Source organism: Musca domestica, unplaced genomic scaffold (assembly GCF_030504385.1).
Source record: "Musca domestica strain aabys unplaced genomic scaffold, Musca_domestica.polishedcontigs.V.1.1 13, whole genome shotgun sequence".
Taxonomy (NCBI): Eukaryota; Metazoa; Arthropoda; class Insecta; order Diptera; family Muscidae; genus Musca; species Musca domestica.
The window spans coordinates 5,210,845-5,223,949 of record NW_026712172.1 but is presented as its reverse complement, the minus strand read 5'-3'; the positions used below and the strand labels follow the sequence as shown (position 1 = coordinate 5,223,949).

Genomic DNA, 13,105 nt, shown 5'->3' with positions numbered 1-13,105 from the left:
TGTAACACTAGTCAAATTATATTTAAATAATCGAACACAGGCTGAGGGTATATATCTGTCGGCAATACCGACCGATACTTTTTAACTTGTTTTTTACTCATTTAAATCAGATCAGATGATGTTGTACTATATTTTTGATTTGGTCTCTATTTGTCATATTGGATTATAAGGGGTAGAAGAATGTTTTCAATGTAGGTCGATGTCTCGGAGTAGTGCCCATATAAAGGAACCTCCTGATTTTACCATATTTCAAAGGATTTGGCTAAAATTGTGTATTTGGGGGTGAAAATCTTACATAAAAATTTGAACAAATATACAAATTTTAGAATTTTTTCCATATAATAGTACCCCCTCAAGTCCACCTTTTGGCGGACAAACAGACCGACATGGTTAGGGGGACTTATAAGAACTCTAATGGACAATCTGAGGTGCTAATGGCTTTAAAAAAGTAATTAACTTTGGCTATTCTGAATTCATTCAGCCCTCAATTATGAGGTGTACAAAATACAGCAAATTCCAAATTGCTGCTCATTTGACTGAAAAATTTTGCATACTAAAAATTAAGTTGACCCCTTACATGTGGATAAGATTGATATATACTTTTTAATAGATTTGTATGGCACATCCACACCTTTGAAGCCCACGGTTTAAATAGTGAAGCCCACGGCTTAAATATGGGTATAGGTATTTTAAAACACTTAATCGACCAGTACGCGAACACTTATATCAGTCATATCTGTGAATAATTATGCTTTGACAAATATGCATAATAGACAAAAACTACGGGCCGGCAACGCGGACCGGGCCAGCTAGTATTTATATATATGAATATTTATACTTTATGGGGTCTACGACGAATATTTAAAGATGTTACAAACGGAATGACAAAGTTTATATACCCTCCTTTCCAAGGTGGAGGGTATAAAAAGTGGGGAATACAGATACAGTGGGGATACAGAATCATGATCAATGAATTGTTGTTGTCAAAATGTCAAGATACGGATGTGAACGAAATATGGTGCCATTTGTCATACTGCGGTTGAAACAATGGACTTATTGAACATTTCAACGACAACATTATTTCTAGAAATGGACCGAACGTGAGTTCTTGCTATTTGGTGCCGCTTTATTATTTTTGTGTGGAGAATCTCCACTGGAGATACATACGCTTCGGAAAGCAAAGGTCATTGCTGAAATACGCCCTCAAAAGGCCGAAATTATATTTAAATGTTTATTGACAAAAAATATTTACCAAATACATTTTTTTGTCCATTTTATAATTTGGCATCTGTTTTATTTAAATTTCAAATCAGCATAACATTCTTGCTATATTCCTCAACTACAAGAATGTAGAAGATTTTACTGCAATAACCGATTTGTCCTTTATGATGTCAAAAAATTGCAAATGTCGATTTAGCGATGTCCGTCCGTCTGTGACAACCACTCTCTTCTAAATGGAATGAAATCTGTGGACAAAATTTCACTCAAATGTATTTTAGGTTCGTAAAATATAAGTCACCTTTTTGATATAGCCCCTATATAATGGTATATCCAATATTAGAAAATTTTGTTTTTTATCCTCCACCATATATAGTATGGATGGTATCTTAAGTTCGTCATTCCGTTTGTAACTCATCGAAATAATAATTTTAGACCCAACAGAGTATATAAATATATTCTCGATCAGCGAAAAATTCTAATACGATTTAGCCCTGTCCGTCCGTCCGTCTGTTGTAATCACGATACAGTCAAAACGAATTAAGATAGAAAGTTAAATTTTTGCATCGATCCGTTTTTTGTCTGCAGGCAGGACAAGTTCGAAGATGGGCTACATATATTTTGCCATATTTTTCAATGGAATTGTCTGAAATTCTGCACAAGGAGTTATTTATAAGTACTTTAACCCCTGAAAGAGAATTGTCTATATGGGTCCACGATATCGTATATCCCCCATATAAACGCACCTCCCGATATTCGGTAAACTTTCCATAAGGGTCCAAAATTGCTATGGTATGAGTCCTCCCTAGCCCTCATATAACAGGCATTTAGACGACTTTTGAACACATTTTACAACGAAATTCTCTCAAAGTTGGCGTTTAAAGTTCGTAACAAATCCCAGCTTCTTTGGCAGATGTAGCCCGGTATCCAGTTATATGGTAATATTTGATGTTTGGTATTTGAGATTCTCGATTGGTACCACCTTACCTGGCACATAACAGGTAGCAGTTTTTTGTCTCCCCGGGGAGGAATATGTATTTCACAAACGTCATTACATTGTCATTCGGAGTAAAAATTGCCGGAAGAACATCAACTACGTCGTGTCTTGGCCCACTAGAAAACCCAATAAACTAATCCAGAGTTCCATCGAAAGCCGATAACGAAATGCAAACACTAAACCCTACCTGGGACAACGTTCACTTTCACACAAGCATCGAAACTATTGTTCTTTTACAGGCCAACAGCCCAGCGTCTATTCAAGATCTCCAGAGTAGAATTAGTGGGGTTATGGGAAACACAGGACAGCCACTTTGCGATTTGGTTATGCACAATTTTCTATGATCAAAAACCAATATTTTCGCAACACCCATATTATTTAAATCTCAAACCTCATATTCGGAGTCCCTTTCTTATGATTTATTTAATTTAAGTCTGCTAATATTGTAAATTTCATTTCGAAAGAAAACTTGACCTTGACCTTGAATTTTCATTTCTGTACGCTGCGGGGGTGATTTGACGATTAGTTTCCCTAAACAGTCGATGTTATAAATCACTGTTAAACATTGGCGGCCTATTTACTTGGCAATGTTCCACAAGCAGCCAGCACAATCCGCCAAAACCAGCACACAAAGGATACAATCTCATGTCGTTCCAGAGGATATAAAAACAATTCTCCGCTAATCGCTTATCCTAAGAATAAAACAATTACATTTTAATTGTACTATTTTTTTAATGCCAATTCCAAATACCAAAACGGTTAAAACACGGTACCGTACTGTTGAGATTGAAGATTGTACTTTGATAAAATAAACCTTAGGGTGGAAATACATATAGCGCATATTTGGCTGGCTTAAGTCATCGGCTGGCTTCTTCGTAGATGAACAAAGGAGTTTTAGGTTGACCTAGTTCGATTTTGGCCCTAGGCTCCTTTGTTCAGCCAGCCAAATATGCGCTTTATGTATTTCCAGCCTTAAGGTGGGAATACATAAAGGGCTTATCTGGCTGGCTTAAGTCATCGGCTGGCTTCTTCGGAAATGAACAAAGGAGCCTAGGGCCAAAATCGAACTAAGTCAACCTAAAACTCCTTTGTTCATCTACGAAGAATCCAGCCGCTGACTTAAGCCAGCCAAATATGCTCTTTATGTATTTCCAGCCTTAGTCTTATTTATTGTAGAATGCTTTGATATAATATTTGTCATACATAAGTTTTGTATGTATATACAGAAAAACAATTTTCATTCGTTTGCTTGTTTTCAATATTAAAACACGTCTTTTAACAGGTTATGGGCCTGAACGCGTAAAAGATTTAAATTTGTTAAACTTTTTGAGATTACATTATCGATCTGCAATGGCAACGAACAATAATCTTATTGAGAAACTCCGCAGAAATGAAAACTTTGAGGATTGGAAGTTTGCCGTAATGGCTTATTTTCAAATGAAGGAATTATGGGCGTCTGTGGAAGGACTGGAAACCAAGCCGGAAAAGAAGATTCAAGCTAGAGCAGAACTAATAATGTTAGTGGATAAATGTGTGTATCCTCATATTCGAGAGTGCAACAGTGCCAAAGAAATATGGGATACATTGAACGAAGTCTTTGCTGATTTTGGCTTAGTAAGAAGAGTCGGCCTTATCCAGAAGTTCTGTTCTGCGAAACTCAATAGCTTTGCGTCCGTGGAAGGGTATGTAAACGATATATTGACTAGTGCACATAAGCTAAGGAGTGCTGGATTGAAGTTGGATGAAGAATGGGTCGGATCCATGATGCTTGCTGGTCTTCCAGAGGAGTACAAACCAATGATCATGGGCATACAAAGTTCAGGAATGAAAATCACTGGCGATTCCATCAAGCTAAAACTTTTGCAGGATGTTCGAACCCGTGATGATGAAAATCTCGCTCTTCCTAGCCGTTAGAAGCAAAAACCTAAAGGTCCAAAATGTTTCAATTGCCAGGAATTTGGACATATAGCTGCTAAGTGTCCAAATAAGTCCAATACAAAGAAGAAGGTAAATGCTATGAATGGTTCGTTCTCTGTATGTAGCACTGCAAAGGAAAATTGGTATTTTGACTCTGGAGCTTCGGCTCATATATCCTCCAACGAAAAATTTTTCAATGGGAAGCTGGAACCCAAGACTGCTGAAGTGACAATTGCGAACAATTCAAAAATCAATGTTAAAGGCATGGGTAATGTGGAATTGACAACTCGTGTGGCTAAACAATTCGAAAGCGTTGTGCTCAAAGATGTACTGCTGGTACCTGAATTGTGCCTTAATCTGTTGTCGGTGTCAAAAATAGTGCAAAATGGTCACGAAGTTCATTTTAATAATAAAGGCTGCAAAGTTATCAACAATGATGAGGAAGTAATTGCAGCTGGATATCATGTGAATGGCATGTTTCAATTGAAGACTTCAAATTATGGTGCTTACATGGGCAAAATTCCGCAAGATGGTAAAATGTGGCACAAGCGCGTAGGACATGTCAGTAGTGAAATTTGAAAGAAAATGGTTGAAGGATCTGTCGCTGTTATTACTTGTGAGCCATGTAACATTGAATGTTTTACGTGCTACAAAGGAAAATTTTCTAGACATCCATTTCATGAATCGGCAAATCGTACCACTGATGTCCTTCAGTTGATACACAGTGATGTTTACGGTCCAATGGAATGCCGTTCATTTGCAGGCTCAAGATACATGGTGGTCTTTGTTGACCACTTTTCTTCAAAAGTTTTCGTATATTTTTTAAAGGCGAAAAGTGAAGTGGCTGAGAAGTTTTTGGAATTCAAGAACAATGTCGAAAACCAGACCGGCAAAACAATCAAAACTCTCAGGACCGACAATGGGTCTGAGTTCTGCAATTCCAGAATGAAATCTATCACCGTGCAAAGTGGTATTCAGCATCAAACTACTGTGCCTTACACACCGCAACAAAACGGTAAGTCAGAAAGGATGAATCGTTCTATTATGGACAAAGCAAGATGCCTCTTAATAGATTCCAATCTGCATAAAGATTTTTGGGCACAAGCTGTTTATACTGCGGAATATTTATTGAATCGTAATCCTTGTAAAAGCCAAAATTTCAAGAGTCCTGATGAAACCTGGTATGGTGTGAAGCCTAATGTGAAAAATTTTAAAGTTTTTGGGTGCAAAGCTGTCATTCAAATTCCAAAGGAGAAACACAAGAAGTTGGACCCAAAAGGCAAAGAGGTTATTTTTGTTGGTTATTCAAAACATCCGACTTCTTACAGATTTTACGATTCCAAAACTAACAACGTAATCTTAAATAGAGATGCGAAATTTTTTGAGACAGATTTCATGTACGAATTGGAACCTAAAGAAAATGGATTTTCATTTTACAAAATTGATCTCGGATGTGATTCAGTGGGGGAAGAAAGTTCCATCATTCAGGGAGTACAAAAAATTTAAAATAAAACTGATCTGGAAGGAAATTCCGAAGAAGAAATTGAAGAATGTACTGATTTGACAAACGAAATGAATGATGAAGTTGGAATCACATCTCCGCAATTAAGAAAGTCTTCCAGAACTATGAAACCCAATCCAAAATATGCACAAGTGAGTCATATTGAATGCCCTGAAGAGCCGACAAGTATGAAACAAGCTCTAAAAAGTGAACACTGGAAAAGGGCTATCGCTGATGAACTAAATGCCTTATCTGAAAATGGTACTTGGGAAATAGCAAATTTGCCTCCAGGAAAGAATGCAATTGATAGCAAATGGACATTCAAAATAAAAAGAAATTTCAACGGTGAAATTGAACGCTACCATGCGAGACTCGTAGCTAAAGGATACTCACAGAAAGAAGGAATCGACTACAGTGAGACCTTTTCTCCAGTTGTGCGCTTTTCATCAGTTCGACTACTCCTGAGCTTGGCAGTGCGTTACGACTTGGACATAGATCAAATGGATGTGGTGACTGCATTTCTACAAAGTGATCTTAAGGAAGAAATATACTTGAAGATTCCAGAAGGGTGCAACGAGGACAAACGAAAAGTTTACCGCCTAAAGAAATCGATATACGGATTGAATCAGCAAGTAGGGCTTGGAATAGAAAATAGGACGAAGAACTTAAGAAAATTGGACTTACACAATCCAAAACCGAGCCATGAATTTATTTCAAAACGCAAAATGGAGAGAAAACTTACGTTGCAGTTTATGTCGATGACATATTAATTTTCTCGAATAATCAAAAACGAAAAGTGCATATAAAGGAAAGTCTCTCAAAATGCTTCAAGATGAAGGACATTGGTCCGGCGCATTACATATTGGGGATGAAACTTACAAGAGATAGAGAAAAAGGAAAGCTTTGGTTCGATCAAAAACTATATATAGATGATATGCTGAAAAAGTTCAACATGGATCAATGCAACGCAATTTCAACCCCAATGGACATTAATCAGAAAATTACTAAAGATATGTGTCCTAAAAGCAAAGAAGAAATAATTGAAATGGCAAATGTACCATATCAGGAAGCAATTAAAAGTATTATATATGCAGTCCAGGTAACAAGACCAGATATTTCATATGCAGTGGGGGTTCTTTCAAGATTTAATAAAAATCCGGGGAAAGCACATTGGCAAGCCGTCAAAAGAGTTTTTCGTTACTTAAAAGGCACAAAGCACTATGCATTGGAATTTAGCAAAGATGATTCAATCCGATTAAATGGATTTACCGATGCTGATTGGGCTGGTGACGTGGACGATAGAAAGTCAAGCACTGGTTATGTTTTCATATTCCAAAACGGGCCAATATCCTGGAACTCAAGGAAGCAACAAACCACAGCACTTTCTACCACCGAAGCCGAGTACATGGCACTATCGACTTCACCACAAGAAGCTATGTGGTTGAAATCACTTCTCACAGAGCTTAATGAATTTCAATCTGTTGAAATCAAATGTGACAACAAGAGCGCAATTTATCTTTCTCGAAATAGCAAGATTCATGCTCGATCTAAACACATCGACATTCGCGACCACTTTATTAGAGAATTAATCGAAGAAGATCAAATAAAGATATCCTATATAAAAACAGGAGATATGGTAGCAGACGTGATGACCAAAGCATTGCCATCCTCTAAACATATCCACTGCTGCAATTTACTTGGTATCAAAGACCAATCTAGTGGGGGTGTTGAGATTGAAGATTGTACTTTGATAAAATAAACCTTAGTCTTATTTATTGTAGAATGCTTTGATATATTTCTCATACATAAGTTTTGTATGTATATACAGAAAATAAAATTTTCATTAGTTTGCTTGTTTTCAATATTAAAACACGTCTTTTAACACGTACTCGTATTATGATGATGGGACGGAATCAAACAATATTTGCTTTTAAACTAAATATTATATATTTAGTATATATTTTTTAATACCTACGATCCAAGTAAAGTCCCGGTTACACTTCGTGCTAATTAATTATAGCAAAGAATAAATTAAATAACTTATGTTACAAATCATGGTAGAAGATTTGTTTTTTCGTACTAATTGCATAATAACAATATTATTTAGTCTACCTCTTACCGATCGTAACAATATTGTATATTTTAGTACTTTTTGGTCCTATAGAGTACGAATTTCTCACAAATTAAATAATTTTAAAGCACTTGATGTGATATATCTACCTATATTTATAAATGAGGAAAATGTTTGTACGTTTGATTGTTTGTCATTTGCAGGCTCGAAAACCGCTGAGATTTTCCTGAAAATATCCAAGTGTACTATGAAAACATGAAAGTAACATAGGCTATATAAATTTTACAGAATCGGAAGTAAATTTGAAACAAAAACAAATTTGCCAAATTATATTAAAATCCGTTCAGATTTGGATGTAGATCCCATATATATTTCATGTATTTGATGCTTCAAACACGCTGTGTATGCCGAATTTCAATGAAATTTTTAATGTGCGATGGAATTTGTCTAAAAAATTTATTTGCAAAAATAATTTTATAATCAGTTCAGATTTATATAGCTCCCATATAAATTTTCTGGCGATTTCAATTATTTGATGCACCAAGCACGCTATGTATCTCTATATGTAAGGGAATTCGAAAGAAACATAAATTCGCCAAATAATATTGAAATCAGTTCAGATTCGGATAAAGCTCCCATACATATTTTCGGCCGATTTCATGTATTTGTTTCATCAAACACCCTATAAAATTTGGTCTTAAAATTTATTTGCCAAATTATATTGAAATCGGTTCAGATTTGGATGTAACTCCTATATATATTTTCGGCCGATTTCATGTATTGGATGAACCAATTTCAATGAACTTTGGAATGTTTAACGGAATTTGGAACAAACATAAATTTGTCAAATTATATTGAAATCGATTCAGATTTGGACATAGCTCCCATATATATTTTCGGCCGATTTCATGTTATAATGCACAAAACACGTCATATTTGCCAGTTATAGTGTAAACAATTGTGCTAAATGGCAAATTATATTGCTCGTTTACCTCGCATATTATGTCTGATACTCTTATGTGTTTCTTTGAATCTTCGGCAGGCCAGCGCAACAGATTTTCTTTTTAGAGAGAAAGCATCCAAAAATTACTTCTTTCCTCCAGACCAAAAATCAGTTGTAGTGCAAACATACTTGACAATTTGTGGACATATTTTTGGTTACTGTCGGACAGTAGTCGGGTGATAGATAGCCTGCTAGGCATTTTTCCGGGAAATAATTTTAAAAAGCTCTTACTTTCTATCAAGGAGAGCGGAGAACAGGTATCACACAAGAAGCTTAGCACATCTTCTGAAAATACTGATTTCCGACCAGCTTTCTGTCTGTTTTCATTTTTTTTATACCCTCCGTTTGTAACTCCTCGAAATACTCATGCCAGACCCAACAAAGTATATATATTCTTGATCAGCGTGAAATTCTAAGTCGATTTAACGATATCCGTCTTTCGAACGAATTGAGATACAAGGCTAAAATTTTGCACACAGGTTTATTTTTACAGTAGGTAGGTTAAATTCGTAAATGGGGCATGTAGGTTCACGTTTTCATATAGTCCCCATATAACGGTTCCTCCCGATATTCGGTATTTTGATGATTCTAGCGACATTATTCACCAGAATTGTTTCAAATTTGGTATTTGAAGTTCGAAAGGGATACTACGGCCTAAGACAGAATATTGTCTGTGCAGGTCCACGTCTTCTTATAGCCCCCATATAACGGTACCTCGCGATATTCGGTATTTTGATGATTTTAGTGACATTATTTACCGGAATTGTTTCAAATTTCGCATTTGAAGTTCGTAATGGATACTACAGCCTAAGACAGAAAATAGTCTGTGCAGGTCCACGTCTTCGTATAGCCCCCATATAACTATCCCTCCCGATATTTGGTATTTGGATGACTTTAGAGACATTATTAATTGGAATTGTTCAAAATTTGGTATTTGAAGTTCGCAATGGATACTACAGCCTAAGACATAAAATTTTTTGTGCAGGTCCACGTCTTCGTATATCCCCCATATAACGGTACCTCCCTATATTCAGTATTTTGGTAATTTTAGCGTCTTTATTCACCAAAATTTTTTCAAATTACGCATTTAGAGTTCGTAATGGAAACTCCAGTCTATGACAGAAAATTATCTATGCAGGTCCAGGTCCTCGTATAGGCCCCATATACCAGTACCTCCCTATATTAGGTATTTTGACGAGTTCAGGTACAATACTCACCGAAATTGTTTGAAATGTTGTATTTGAAGTTCGTAATGGATGCTACAGAATATGACAAAAAATTGTCTACGCAGGTCTTCAGGTCTTCGCACAGCTCCGATATAACGGTACCTCCCTATATTCTATATTTTGACAATTTTAGCTACATTATTCACCGTTTATTTCAAGTTCCGAATTTGAATTTGTAATGACTCATGGCAAATAACGCCTATGTGGGTCCACGTCGTATACACCAATATAACGGCAATATTCGGTATTTTTTAAATTTTACCAAAGTTTTCTCAGGATTTTATTTCCTAATTCGTTCCAAATGGTGGAGGGTATTCAAAGTTCTGCTTTTTAACTTTTTTTTTTTTTTTTGCTTCAAACTCGACATTATTTTGTGTGTTTGCTCCGCATGTGAAGAATGCAATTAGAACTTACTTAAGTCGATCCTTTTACTTATTTCTGACACCCTTTACTACACACATTTCCGTAGTTTCGTTTCTCTAAAAAAAGCTTTATTTTTATTACCTTTTTAATTATTTTAATAAATTCTTCACTAAAAAGAAGTCTGTTGACTCCTACTAAATCAAGCTCGAAAGGGTCTATCACATCGGCAGTGCCATTTTCAGGAGTAAACGTTAGATCAAGTATTGAATTGTCACTATAAAATTCAAATTTCTCTTTGTTCTTTGTTTATATATAAATATAAATATATATATATATATATATATATATATATATATATATATATATATATATATATCTTATTATTGTTCTCGTCCATTACATCTCTCATTTAGTTGTTATTATTATTAGTATTTTTATACCTTAAGGAGTATATTCTAGTTTTTTCCGTCCTAATTTTTAATATATTTCGATGTATTTTCCCAACAAACGTCACAGTATTTATATCAGACTAATAATATAGGCTGAGAGTATACATCTATCGGCAAAACCGACTGACGCCTTTTAACTTGTATTTTTTAGAAGCACTAGATTATAGTGGTTGTTCATTTATATTTTAATACCACTAAAGTTTAGTTAATTGCACTACCACTAAAAATTTACTAATTCTTTAATTCTTAGTGCACTAAAATTTAGTGCAATATGCCCAACCATGGTTGATTAACATTATTTTAAAGTATTTATTTCAAGATTTTCAAAGTTTTGTCAGTAATTGGTCTGTTCCAGAACATCATAGTTATAATAATTCGAAAGCAATATTCATGTCTTCTGGCAGTTCCATAAAGGTTTTGAGAAGACCCTGTTGAAAATTTGTAAAAATAAACATATTTTCTTTAGAAAATGCATTGCTTCTTTCGTGCTGAAAGTCCTTCAGAGAAAAAATGTAGTTTTTAATGGAATAAATAATTTTTCTTAGCGAAATTTTATACAAACATAGTTGGCATCATATTCGAAGCTATTATAATTTCTTTTATTTCTTTTTTACACTTAACTATAAAAATTCGTATTTATTTGAGTTTAAATATAAAAAAAATGCCGACTACTGAGACATTCCGAACTTAGGCGCACTTACCCTATTATATTTTGTACTTTTGTAGTATGATATCCGAATACATGACATATTTTAAAATTGCAATACATGAAGTTAGTTCAGTATCCATAACTTCCTAGTACTCTTTTAGTACAAATCGCACACACTATGTAGTTTACGTGCCGCAAGAATCATCGCTCTTATAGCATAATGTTTAGTGCATGTGAGTTAACTGCATTTAGAACTTCCACATGCCCTCATGAACATTTTCAAGATTCTTGCTTGAATAGAACTGCTTTTTGCGTACAATGGATATGCACAAAATTAACTACTTACTTTCACTTTAATTGGTCAGATCATTCAATCGAAAAAATTACTTAAATCTTATGTCTAAAAAATCATACGAACTAGACTTTTATATAGATTTGAACTTAATTGTCCTGACAATGTGTAACAACCCACATATATAAGAAGTTCCTTATTGCGTCTCATTATTTCAAGGATGGTTAAAGGGGTTATTCAAAAATCAGCTCCGTCTACTACACACGTGTCAACCCGGGCCACTCTCAACAAAAAAAATCGATGTATCTAAAAATAATATACCTATTTGTTGGACAACATATCCAACCAAGTCTTTAACAATTAACCGTTATAAAGACAAAAATAAACGAAAACAAACAAACACTGTATCTTATCAACAGTCATTGGGTCACACGCCAAAGTGACAGCACAACAAAGGAGCAAAGAACTATTAACATTGAAGGGGGAAAATCGATAAACAACCACCGTCACAATTACCACTATCACTGTCACCATCAGCCACCCACCACCGATTCTGCTACCCATCCGCAACACAAATCATAATCTACCCCATGTAAAGACGGTTTAATGCATGGACATTCAATTTATCAATAGTTCATAACAATTCCAATAATGCCCCACACACTCAAACACCTGCTCCACTCAGTGCCTGGCAGGCACATGCTGTAATTCTCGATTTCTCGATGTCTAACTGCGATTTGGAAAAGTTGGAGAGTTATATAAACAGAAAAGTCTAAACGCGTGTACACGGCCAACCTCGTATAGATACTCATACAAGCACACACATCTCTACATGTCGAACGTTTTCACATGTACAGGCAAACTCACCATTTTTCCACTGTTAAACACAATGAATGCATTTTCCAGCCCCCGAAAACCATTAACAAGTTACAGCCATTGCGACTTCGTCAACGGCTGATTTTATATTCACAATTATTTTTTTCACTAAATGAATCATGGCTGCGTTTTCACTTCATCGAGGGCCATTAATTTATTTTCGATGGAAAAACACTTCCCTTGCTATTCACCGAAAACGAACGACGAGCATTTGAATGAATTTTCTTCTTCAACCGCAAAATTAACGAGAACATTGCATATTGGCCTCGAACGAGGTCGTCAATGTCGGCTAGACCCAACACACTCGCACTCACACACACAAATTACCCGATTTCAATAGAAAAAATCAAAGTGAGAAAATATCACACATGCAAAATATCACAGATTTCGTCAATAGATTTTCAATTTATTGTTGTAATCTTAATTTGTTGAATTTTAATGAAAATATTTTATTATGAAAAGACTCGCGCAAAACAACGACACTGGCCAAATATTATTTTTCTTCTATTTAACACACGACTATTGTGAGACTGTTCGTGAACT

The 13,105-nt window shown here is 35.3% G+C and overlaps 1 protein-coding gene across 1 annotated transcript in view; it reads right to left on the bottom strand.

Annotated features, from left to right (window-relative positions):
- Positions 1 to 13,105, bottom strand: part of LOC101889633 (serine/threonine-protein kinase par-1) — a 42,043-nt gene extending 28,938 nt beyond the window's left edge. The window contains exon 1 of the mRNA XM_020035514.2: positions 12,554 to 13,105. The gene's annotated coding sequence lies outside the window, so the exon portion shown is untranslated. The remainder of the gene's footprint in view (positions 1 to 12,553) is intronic.